Below are 13,474 nucleotides of genomic sequence, written 5' to 3'. Positions count from 1 at the left end.
AGATCAGCCCTGAGCTAACATCCATGCTAATCTTCCTCTTTTTTTGCTGAGGAAGACCAGCTCTGGGCTAACATCTATTGCCAATCCTGCCTCCTTTTTTTTTTTCCCCAAAGCCCCAGTAGATAGTTGTATGTCATAGTTGCACATCCTTCTAGTTGCTGTGTGTGGGATGCAGCCTCAGCGTGGCCAGAGAAGTGGTGTGTCGGTGTGTGCCCAGGATCCGAACCTGGGCCGCCAGTAGCGGAGCGTGTTCACTTAACTGCTAAGCCACGGGGCCTGCCCAAGGGCTTCTATCTTAAATTCTTTTAGGCAGTTAAGGGGAAGGTCAAAGTTTTTCTTCCTGAGTCTTTCGTTCTTAAAAATAATCAGCCCAAAATAATCCTCAAGCCAAAGAGACACATTTTGGGGTGGCAAATTCTGCTCCCCTACAGTGCCGCCTTTGAAACTTCTCCAAGCAATCAGGTGTTTAATAAGAGGCATTTCTATGGAAACAAAAGAAAAACAAAGGTTAATGGTTGGAGCAGGTTATTAAAAAGTTGCTGAGCACAGGGGGCAGCCAGTTGAGATTGCTAGTGTCAGACTTGAAGCATCTTTTGCAGTTTGAAATGTTTCTGATAATGTCATTGAGTGTTCACGTAACTTTCTGAGTGGCTAACACAGAAACAGGCATGGAGATTGTCTAAACATGTGCTATTGTGGTGATCTCTCTTAAGTTTATATCAAGTTGTTCAGCTTCACTTTGCAGGGCTTCAGGAAAAAAGGTGGTTTCAGTTCTCAATAATTCCAAATCAAAAGAATGAGGAAACGTTCAGAATATTAGTTTGGAGATTTGTAGCCAGATATTTGGGGAAACTAGAAGAATTCAAAATCCAGTCTAGTTTACAGATAGAAAACAAAAATCTCAAAGACAACTAACAGAACTAGAATCTAATATCCACAAAGGTATGCTACTGAAACAATTTTTCTCTCTAAAATCACCCTCATCTCTACCAAAGATAGCCAAATTGAAACTAATTTGTTCACAAAATAAGTCTAGTTTCAATATACTTTGCCTGGTTATTTACAAAAGTACAGCAAGAATAGCAATTGATTATATAGGCTTTTTAAAATCTACTTTCCTGGAACTTTTCATAAGGAATCTCAGATTGAACTTTTAAAGGCCTCTCAATGCCAGGAAAACCAAGCCAAGGACTTATCAAATTCTGCCTGCAATACCTATAGATTTGCGTGAATTCCTCTTCTCTTGAGGTCTCCAAAATATTCTGAGATTCTTGCACCTGCTGGGAAGTCACCTTTGCTCACCCGGTAAGGTTGCTGGAAACCCTGTAAGCAAGGTGCCAGGCTGATATTTCCAAGGGGCTTTATTTGTTCCATAAAGTCAACCTTCATTCCTTAAAGCTGTCTGGTCATATCTGAGTCTATGTGTGTCTCTCTCAAATATGACATTCCAGTCAAAGCCTTAGTGATATAAACAATCTTTCCAATTGTGTCCTGTTATAAGGAGAACAGATTCTTATTGAACTTATGTAAATAACTATATTGCCATGAAAAGAAGAATCGTCACTCATCAAGAATTTCCGAATTCTAGAGGGATCAAGTAGGGAGGAAAAGATAAATGTTTAAATTCTGCTTACAAAGGCCTAATTTACCAAATTGCTATAAGGCATGGTTAGCTTAAGAGAAAAGAGAAAAAGTTTTCCTTAAATCAGGAAAAACAAAACCCTAAAAAAAAAAATCAGTAATATTTCAAACAAAAGTCATAAAATTATAATCATCCTCATCAGTTCATTCAGTTCCATTTAATCAGTTCTTGATCTTTTGTTAGCAGTTTTGTGAAGCTATCAGTTTCTCCATTAGAGATCTGTAATTTCTTACCCCGTTCAGCTTTATGATTTGAAAGTTTATCAGAAACTTGTATTCTAGAGTAAGTGTCAGAGTCTCTTCCATGAATCTTTATGAAGATGAAACATATTTGCAAAAGCATTAGAGTAAAACAATAACTGTCTGTAAATTACAGAAGACTTAAAATGGCATGGTTAAAGATTTGATTACAATACATTTGACAAGGAAATTTGGTTATTTCCGTAACACACACGTTAAGGTAGTGACTAAAATTATGACTTGTAACATCATGCCAGGACATATCAGAAAAAATATTCATATAATTCCTAGAACATTTATATTAATAGCATACACATACAAGGATATCCATAAAGGAGGGTTAGCATCACTTATTTGACAATGCTTCCCATGTAATTTACCATACCAAATAAGCCTAATTAGTTTAACAAAACTTTGGAATGTTCCAGGGGCCCTCTGGAAAAATTCTGAAGTTTCCTCCTGGTCAAAAAGACTTCATTTTTAGAATCTGATTTTGAGAAGTTTGTTAAAGACATCAAAAATTTGGACATTGGCTAACTAGGATCACAGATCAATGCGAAACAATACTTAATTATCTATTTAACCAAAGTGACAATAAAAGATTAAATGCAAATACAGAAGGTTATATAGCTGTTAGCAAAACTTAGCTCTTTTAATATTAAGAAGACTCAGTTTTCCTAAGTAATCAAGGACCTAATGAAGACAGCAAACACAGGAAATTATTTTGATAAAATATAGTATCTTCATCTTCTAGGCAAGTTACTTAAAAATATAAAGAAATTTTCTTTTTAGCAAATGAAAGAAAATTAAGTTCTAGTCTTACATAAGTACACTATTGATATTAAAACTTAATTTTAAAATCCTTATGATAACTCAATTTTTAGCCTACTTGACAACACAAAGTAAATTTCTCTCTTTTCAACCTTTTGTATACAATTAGTTTTGTCCTTCATAACCAGAAGTTCTAGTTTAGACAAATTACTCTCATATGCCTTAACAAAATGTATGTTCTTATTAGAATTTTTAACCTAATTCTTATTAGAATTTTTAACCTTTAAAAACCTTAATCTCTAGTGAAAAATGAAGAAGCAAACAATTATGAATTGTCTTTTACATTACATTCCATGGCTTGGGCACTTTATACTTTTCATAATTTCTAGAAATATATGTTACTTTATAGTACATTCTTTCACAAAAGCACAAATCATGTTTACTAATAGACCCAAACATCTTTAGTTTCTTTATAATAAGCAGACAAATGTAGGTAAACTTAGACTTTGTTTAGCAATTAATGTTTCAGTATTTTATCCTATTTGAAAATGATCTAGATATTCAATGAATTTTCCATCATTTAATTTAACCTAGCAAAACTTCAAAGTTTCAAGTCACCAAAGAGATTCTGGAAGCTATTTTTAAGTACACATGCCATAAAATATAATTATTGCTAAAGAGTTTACCTATAAACTCTTATCTCACTTATATCTATCTAAATCATTTGCTCCCAATAATTATGTTTAGATTACCCACAAAACTTCATAAGACATTAGACAAAATTAGCCAACATTCTAAGTTATTATTTTTGCTGACAATTTTTGTAACAGAGATAACATGAGCTTATTTGACTAATAAACCCAGGTAGAAAAAATGCTGCCTGTCTGCATCATGCCCAGTGCTGATAACTCTGAGGATGTGCCTATTTCAATCAAACCAACAAACTTAAGCTTTTATTTACCAAAGATTATTTTACATCCTGTTAACTTGAAAAATATTTGCGTTGGTTTCTACTACATTTAGAAATAATTTATATAGGTGACTACTGTAAACCAATTAAATATAGCTCTTAATTTTGGCCATACCATCCTAAGGTAGAAAAAGGTATCTCACATTTACAACATATATACATATAGACATACCTGAACACACAGGCAGACACAGAGACTCTATAGCTTCCATTAAATTTTTGCTGTGAATCAGGTGCAATATATGTCACTAGTTTACAAAAGAATAGTTGGACCCAAATTTTATCTTAGCAGTTGGAAAGAGTTAAGTTCACTTGCTAAATCTTTTTACTAATATTGTGGAGAGCACATTTAGGATTTTTTTTTGCCAAATTTTCAAATACTTTATCTTTTTTTTTTTTAGGTTCTACAGATTGAACTAACTGGGTTCAGTCTTGGATGATTATAGGCTGTGTTTACATTTCTCATTTTGTAGAGATTTGCAAGACAAAGATAATTGCTTTAATTTCTCAAATACCTGGGTTGTAGCCTGAATATGATATCAAAAGGCTGATCTGCTTATGTAACTATATTTTCTTTAATTTTCTTCTTTATATCAGGGAGATTTTTAACTAAGAGGTAAATCAAAAGATTTTTATATTCTAGAACTTCAGGGCAATGTACTACACTTTCAAAAAGTCTGCACAAAGCGTTTAACAAAGGCCCTCTTTCTGAGTACACAATTCAACCGTAGACCAATTCACCTTGGGAGGGGGACTTCCATTATCCTTCTTATAAGCCCCCTTTTTAGCCCCTTCTTATAGGCTCAGGCAACTCTATTGATCATCTCTTTAGCATGTTTAATTAACATTGCCCGAAGGGCAGATTTATACGCTCTCTGTTTTACAATATCAGGCAAGAGAAATGTTCCCCAGTGAGACACAATGTCCATCCCCATAATACAACCCATAATACAATTAGGCAAAAGAGATGAAATCATTTCACATGAAGCCCATTCAAATACATCAATTCTCCTACTAACTTTCATCTTAATTCTATCAACTCTTATACCTCTAACCATAGCTTCCATTAGGACCCCATCAACAAGTCTTGGTCTTATAATACTGGGTAGAGGAAGCATTCTCTGCTGGACATAACATCCATTCCCATAAAGCACTCATGCAAAGTTGATGTGATCTCTTCATATAATATTAGCTCAAACATTCCAACCTTTAGTACTCCTATCAACCCTTACACTTTTATATTTTCTCAATCTAATTGTAGCTAGCCTAGGCCAGGGTCCCACCAATGAGTTTTGGTACCATAGCTTGTGGGGTACCACCTGCATAATGGAGTCCTAGAAATTTCTCCTCTCCATCTCCTGGCCATTTTACCCATTCCTGTGCAAAAGGCATTGAGTCCCCAGGGAGAAGTTGAGCCAAGGGACCCTGGCTCTTTTGTCAGTCTTTAACTTGATTGTCTAGACTAACTGTTGCCACAAGTGATTGTTGGTCAGTTTTCTCATTGTGATCTCTGCCTTCCAGCTTTTTAAATTTCTCCAAACTAGGGTAAATACAGCAGACTTGTTTGGGGTTCTTTAATATTGGGAGGGCCAGTAGGGGTCCCTTTGGCCCACCCAATCTTAGGTAGTGCTGTATTAAAACCTTTGTTTCAAAAACGGGCAGAGGATATGAACAGACATTTTTCCAAAGATATATAGATGGCCAACAGGCACAGGAAAAGATGTTCAACATCACTGATCATCAGGGAAATGCAAATCAAAACTACAATGAGATATCACCTTACACCTGTTAGAATGGCCATAATTACCAAGACAGAAACCAACAAATGTTGGTGGGAATGCAAACTGGTGTAGCCACTATAGAAAACAGCATGGAGATTTCTCAAAAAATTAAAAATCAAAATACCATATGACCCAGCTATTCCACTACTGGGTATTTATCCAAATAACTTGAAATCAACAATTCAAAGAGACTTATGCACCCTTATGATCATTGCAGCATTATTCACAATAGCCAAGATGTGGAAGCAACCCAAGTGCCTATCAACTGATGAATGAATAAAGAATATGTAGTGTGTGTATATATATATATACATATAATGGAATACTACTCAGCCATAAAAAAAAGACAAACTCATCTCATTTGCAACAACATGGAGGGAACTCGAGGGTACTATGTTAACTGAGATAAGCCAGACAGAGAAAGACAAACACCAAATGATTTCACCTATATGTGGAAGATAAACAAATACATGGACAAAGAGATCAGATTAGTGGTTACCAGTGCGGAAGGGGGTTGGCAGGTGGGAATAAGGGGTAAAGGGGCACATATATATGGTAACTGACAAATAATAATGTACACCTGAAATTTTACAATGTTATAAACTATTATGACATCAATTAAAAAAAAACTTTTATTTGTAAAAATCAAAAAACCAAAAATCTTTGTTTTAACCCTATTAATGTCCATTTTATTCATCTCATTTTTTAATAACCATCTAAAGATTTCCATCCTGCTGGGATGAGTTCCGTGACCCTTCCCTTTCTGATTCCTCTTTGTTTCCCCCCCTTTCAACATTTGCTTTATTTATCTTATTTCTTTCCTTTTTTTGTGTGTGAGGAAGATCAGCCCTGAGCTAACATCCATGCTAATCCTCCTCTTTTTGCTGAGGAAGACCAGCTCTGAGCTAACATCTATTGCCAATCCTCCTCCTTTTTTTCCCCAAAGCCCCAGTAGATAGTTGTATGTCATAGTTGCACATCCTTCTAGTTGCTGTACGTGGGACGCAGGCTCAGCATGGCTGGAGAAGCAGTGCCTTGGTGCGCGCCCGGGATCCGAACCTGGGCCGCCAGTAGTGGAGCGCGCGCACTTAACCTCTAAGCCACGGGGCTGGCCCTGTCTTATTTCTTAATAACCCTTTAAAAAATTTCCACCTCATTGGGAAGAGTCCCTTGACGCTCCCCTCAGCTTCTTCCCATTCTCTTGTTAATTAACTTAATGCTTTCATTAGCATTTGTAAGACCATGAGGGGAAGCTGAGACCCCAAATTCAATTAAGGTCTTAAGGCTAGTCATTATTTCTTTATATCCACCTTTTTAATTTGTTCTTTCCATCGGCACCAATAAAACAGCTGTTTATGATGAGAGCACTCTAAAAATTTTTACAATTTAAAGGATCCATTTTCTGGCCATTGATGTGTAGACTCTTAATAGTGACTCAAACCAATAAGCCTTCTATGGCTTAACCATGGGTGTAAGAGGTGTCCCCAAAAGAGAGTGCAAAAGAAGAAGACCCAGAAAGTTCACTCCCAAAAATAGTCTAAGAAAGCAAAGGCCTTCTTTGCACAGGTGGTAAGGATGATGTAGTGAAAACGTTGTCTCTGGTGTCCCATAGGAATGTGAGACACCTCCAGTAAAAAAACCTGCTATTCTGTGATGCTGGGCATGTTACTGAACCAAAGTGCGTTCACTTCCAGGTAGGTTAAAATCAGACTCTTCACCAGAAGTAGCTGTCACATAAAGGAGGGTTTATTTGCAGCAAATAGGAGACCACGCAGAATCATTTCCAAAGTTGTGACTCTCCCCAGGCATGTGACAGCAGGGGCCTTTTATCTTGGATGAGGAATGAACATTCACATGGGTATTCACTTGTGCAGGCTCGGTTAGAAAACATGCTTCCACTTACATCGCATGTTATGGTAATAAGGCCTAAGCTCCTCTTGGGGGTGGAGATCTTAGCATTAAAATGAAGTAAAGAGTGATTTTAGGTAATCTCTTGGCTCATCTGTGCAGGTGCTGCTCTTAGAGTGGGGCGTGGTCTGGTTCAGGGCAGCTGGTGACTGCATCTCTCTTTTTTTTTTTCTGAGGAAGACTCGCCCTGAGCTAACATCTGCTGCCAATCTTCCTTCCTCTTTTTGCTTGAGCAGGATTCACCCTGAGCTAACATCTGTGCCAATATTCCTCTATTTCATATGTGAGTCACTGTTATAGCATGGCCGATGAGTGGTGTAGGTCCATGCCCAGGAACTGAACCCGCAGAACCCGGGCCACCTAAGTGGAGTGTGCAAACTTAACCACTAGGTCATGGGGCCAGCCCCTGCATCTCTTAATGTAACAACAACAAAAAAACAATTTGGAGAAACAGTTAAATGCTTTGGAAACCTACCTTGAGCTTCTCAGGGCACTTATTTGGTGACAGGCAAGCACTATTGGAATGGGATTTTTCCAGCACTAGCAAACAACAAAGGTTGAGATGACAAAGGCCCCTTATGGGCTGGGACCCCTTATGACAAACTCCCCTGAGAGCTGACATAGTTGGACAAAGAGAGTGCATCTCAGAACCCAGTCTATTTGACTGACAGTCAAGATGCAGTACGTGCATCCTCCAGGTGGCAGAGATCAGACAGGATATTCTCACAGGTCACAAAGTCAAGCTCTCAAGACATAGAATAAGACAAAAGAAAAAACCTCTTTTTTTTTTTTTTCTTATACGCATATTAACAACTTTAGCTAAGCCTTGGAGCCGAATTAATACCTAAGAGGGATGTACCATGGGTTTGGGAATTGTGTGTTGTTTTACAGAGTACCTTGTTGTGTGGAAATTTTCTTGAAGTTGGCAAGTGATCTAGTTGTGGATCTAACCTGTTCCGTGACCAACTTATCCTATCATGGGAGACTTCTTGAGGTGGCGAGCACCCTGATGGCTCTTAAATGCTCCACCTATGCCCACCAATTTTGCAGGTTAGGCTTCCAATATGTCTCTTAGCAATAGCTTTTACCTCATGTGCATACTAACCCACAGCAAAGTTTGTCACCAGACTGCGGGGATGGCCTGGACAACAGGCTTATGGGACCTATGCCTGTCCTATGGTTTTTCCTTTTCATGACAAATGTTACAAAAGACAGAGACAAGGAAAAAACAGTGACCATCTCTGAGAGGAGAAGGATCAATAGAAACCAAAGAGTACTCTACCAAATTTTCCAGAGTTGCTAAATCCAAGATACAAATTTCACAAATGTTTTTTCCTGCTAATCTAAATTTAGAAAAGGAAAAAACTCATCACTCTCATTTCCACTGGACCCTGCAGGCAGAGAGATCTGGGAGACTGATGTGATAAAACTCTTACCTCCTGCTAGCTCTTCTCAGAGGTCCAGGATCTCTCAGCTGCAGTAGTCCTGGCTCGAGTAGCATCCAGCCAGTTAAGTTTTCTCCCATCCTTGTTGCCAACTGTAAGAGAGGAAGAAATTTTCCTCTACCCTTTTAGCTTCTTCTGGTTGGTCTAAGAATTAAATTGACATGAGACAGAATAACAGGAGAAAATGACACAAAGTTTAATAACATGTATACATGGGAGAAACCCAGGAAAACTTAGTAACTTGCCAAAATGGCTGAAGCCATCACCTTGAATACCATCTTCAGCTAATGGCAAAAGAAGATGTTGGGAGTAGTGGTTTGGGACTTCAGAGGGGAGGAAGGCAATTCACATGGGGATGGGAAAGCAAATGCCTAGTAAACAAACGTTTGCCATGCCTTGCAGAGACAATGGGACACAGAGAGGACTTTGATCAAATGGGCCTGCTAGGTTCCTCCTTGTCTATCCCACTTAGTTCATATTATACTATAGTTATCTATGGTGATAGCTCCTTCCTAGAAAGGGCTTCTATCTTAAATTCTTTTAGGCAGTTAAGGGAAAGATCAAAATTTTTCTTTCTGAGTCTTTTGTTTTTAAAAATAATCAGCCCGGGCCGGCCCTGTGGCTTAGCAGTTAAGTGCACGTTCTCTGTTGCTGGCGGCCTGGGTTCAGGTCCCGGGCACGCACTGACGCACCGCTTCTCTGGCCATGGTGAGGCTGCATCCCACATACAGCAACTAGAAAGATGTGCAACTTTGACATACGACTGTCTACTGGGGCTTTGCGGAAAAAAAAAAGGAGGAGGACTGGCAATAGATGTTAGCTCAGAGCCAGTCTTCCTCAGCAAAAAGAGGAGGATTAGCATGGATGTTAGGTCAGGGCTGATCTTCTTCACAAAATAAATAAATAAATGAATAAATAAAAATAATCAGCCCAAAATAATCCTCAAGCCAAAGAGACACATTTTGAGATGGCATATTCTGTTCCCCTGCAGGGGCTTGCTGATAGGTTGGATAAGAGTGAGTAGGGAAAGAAAGGAATCAAGGATGATTACAAGATTTTTGACTTGAGAAACTTGTTGGAAGACAGTGCCATTTACTGAATTCAGCAAGACTGGGGGATGATTGGGTCTGGAGAATATTCAGGAGTTTTGTTTTTCACATATTAAGCTTGAGATGCCTATTAGACATCCAAGTGTCAAGTAGACAATTAGCTGTATCAAGTAGACAATTGGATATGCAAGTGTTGTATAATAAAGAATTTGGCTTGTCTTTTTCCCTGGTTCCTGGGAGATAACCTCTAAATCCTAGGAATTTCCCAAGTGATAGGATTATGTTTGTTTCTCATGAACCTCTGAACCACTCCTGCATTTGTGCTAAAAAGATGACTCGGTGGGGGGCTGGCCAGAAAGAACAACCATGTGATTAGAGGGTTGGAGCTTTGAGCAAGGTGATATCAGCCCAACCTCCAGTGAGGAGAGAGGGGCTTGAGGTTAAGTTCAACAACATGACTAATAATTTAGTCAATTATACCTATATAATAAAACCCCAATAAAAGTTCCACCAAATACCCAAAGCTTGTTGAGCTTCCTGGTTGGTGAACACATTGATACGCTGAGTGTATTTGTCCTGATTCCATGGGGAGAAGACACAGAAGTTTTGCATTTAAGACCTTCCCAGATCTTTCCCTATGTGTCTCTTCATTTGGCTGATCCTGATTTTTGTGTGTGTGTGTGTGAGGAAGATCGGCCCTGAGCTAACATCTGCCAATCCTCCTCTTTTTGCTGAGGAAGACTGGCCGTGGGCTAACATCCATGCCCATCTTCTTCAACTTTATATGGGACGCCGCCACAGCATGGCTTGCCAAGCGATGCATCGGTGCACGCCCGGGATCTGAACCGGCGAACTCCGGGCCACCACAGCAGAGAGCACGTGCACTTAACCACTTGCACCACCGGGCCGGCCCCAGGCTGATCCTGATTTTTATCCTTTATAATAAAACCATAATAATGACTATAGAGTTTCCTGAGTTCTGTCAGTCATTCTAGCAAATTATTGAATCTGAGGGGTTGTGGTAACCCCTGAATTGGTAGCCAGTTGGTCAGAAATGTGGGTGGTCTGGACGCCCTGAACTTGGCACGTGAAGTGAGGGTAGTTTTGGAGACTGTTACGTTAAACCCATGGAATCTGTGCTCACTCTGGGTGGTTAGTGTCAGAATTGAATTGCAGTATTACAGCAAGTCTGGAGTTTAGGGAAATGGTGGAGATATAGATTTGATAGTCATTGGCATGGAGATGGTATTTAATGCCATGGTCTGGGTGAAATTTCCTAGAGATACTGTACACTTGGAGAAAGAAGTCTCAAGATTGACCTTCGAGTACTCTAATATTTTGATTTTGATCAGAAAAAGAGCCAGGAAATGAGACTAGAAAGCAGGTACAGGATGTAGGAGGAAAACGTGAAGAATGTAGTGAGGTAGAAGTCAAAAGAAGAATGAGTTCCTAGAAAAAGGGAGCAGTGAACTGTGTTAAAAGCTCCTAAGAAGACAAATAGCATGAGTAGAGAGAAGCAACCATTGCATTTGGCAACCTAAGCATCCTTCCTGTTAGATCTACCTCAATATCCACAAGGTCCTTCCTTTCTCATCATCTTCCTGTTACCCCCCAAAGGGGGTTTGTCTGCCTGCCTCAAGACATGCCAATAGTTAAGAGGCAAGGAGGTAGGAAAGAAAGGACTTATTACTACAGCTTGCTAGCAGGGGGGAAGATGGCCAACTAATGTCCAAAAGAACCATCTTACCGAACAAAGACTACAGGCCAGTTATATAGGGGGCTGGTCTCAGGGTGGAGGCAGACATCTACTCTCAGGGTGGGGCATCCATCTGATCTCCGGCTGGAGGCAGACATCTTGTCTTAGTTCCTGATAGTCTTTTGTTTTATTGCATATGCATCAGAGACCAAGGAACAAGGTCCTATACCCTGATCTTTTAGTTGTCCTTGATGGTGGATATCAGCATAAACTCTCTGCCTGGAGGGTCATCACATTCCTAAGGAACTCAAAAGAACAAAGTTATCAACTTATTGCAGCTGGGAGGTGCCGTAAAATCCACAGAGCCTGTCAGTTAATCAGAGGTCATTCAAAGTTACAATATGGTTTCTTTTTTTACAATATGGCTTCCCTTATGTCAACCTCGTATCAAGCCGATATCACTCCTTGGTCACTTTGGAAGAGGGCATTGAAAATATGCCTCTATGTTGGCAGAGAAACTTTGTTAGCCTCCCTCCTGTGTGTAGAAAGTTGGGGGCATAGAGGTCATTTTACATCTCCAGTCTCTTTCAGTCAAGTTTGGGGGCATTTTGCCAATGTAGCTCTTTCAAAACTGAATATTTTCTAAATATTTGATTTCAGACAATTTCATGGGCCAAAAGCTATGCCAACAATTCTTTTATGCTTTTCTCTCTAGACTTCACATCAGATACTTAACACAGGCATATCAGGTTTCTGTGGGACTACATGGTTAATCATACTGGGAACCCTTTTGTCTAGTTGAATGCATCTATTGGCACCACCTTAATCCTTTCAGAAGTCCTTTGAAAAGAGTGTGATAGCCACACCCTTGATTTAGTCTTTGTCCTAAAGCCATGTGGTAGATTGCAATAATGGCCACAAATTCCTCCAATTGCTGTGTGCACATCCCTTTGCACAGTGACTGCCAATCCTCTTGTCAAGAGATGAATTCTATCTCTCACCCTTTTAATCTGTGTTTAGTCAGGTGGCTTGCTCTATGCAATGGTACATTAGCAAAAATGATGAAAGCAAAAAAATAAAAACATGATGAAAGCAGAGATTTAAAAAGGGTTTGCCCTCTCACTGAATTTAGGAGCCCTTCTGCCATGTGTGAAGAAGCCTGCTGGAAAATGAGAGACCAAATAGAGCAGAGATCAGCAGTTCCAGCTCAGGTTTCCTTAGACCACTCAGCCTGCCCAATCAGATATTCAGGTAAGACTCTCTTAGATCATCTAGCCCCAGCTCCAGCTGAGCAAGTCCAAACCAGAAGAGCTGCCCAGTCAACCCACTGAATTATGAGAAATAATAAATGCTTGTTGTTTTAAACCATTAAGTTTTGGAGTGGTTTGTGTTACCCAACCAGTTTCATTTTGCCCACCACATGATTATGGCAATCACTAAGACAATGAGTTTGCAAAGAGAAAGGATTTAATCACAAGGCAGCCAAGCAAGGAGGCGGGAGAATCAATCTTGGATCCACCTCCTCGAAAATGGGAACTCAGGGTTATTTATGGGATAGAGGGTCAAAGTGGTCTGAAGTGTGGGAATACATGGTTGGAGATAAGGACAAGTGAGGTAATTGATGATCTGTGCAAGTGTAGTCAAGCTTTATGCCTCTTCATAGGACACATTGACAAAATTGCAGTGGCCTCATGATCTGAGGGTGGAGTTTTTAGTTCCTTGATGTCAAAAAGGTTACTTGAGCATTGCACAGGCCCAGTTGATGGATTTGTGGTCTCAAGTGGCCTGAACTGGACAAGGGGTCTCAGTTTCTGAAAAAACACTCTTAATTACTCTTGATAAGATGGGGTAAGGTTGAATTGGTCCTGGAGGGCCTGTGATTAGAAATACCCCCTTTTTGTTGTTCATTCCTCAACCTTGAGGGATATAGGGTGATGACTGCTCTGGGTTCTTCCTGCTGATAAGGGGTGTAG

This window comes from Diceros bicornis, chromosome 18 (genome assembly GCF_020826845.1).
Source record: "Diceros bicornis minor isolate mBicDic1 chromosome 18, mDicBic1.mat.cur, whole genome shotgun sequence".
In the NCBI taxonomy this organism is placed as follows: domain Eukaryota; kingdom Metazoa; phylum Chordata; class Mammalia; order Perissodactyla; family Rhinocerotidae; genus Diceros; species Diceros bicornis.
This window is presented reverse-complemented; position numbering follows the sequence as displayed.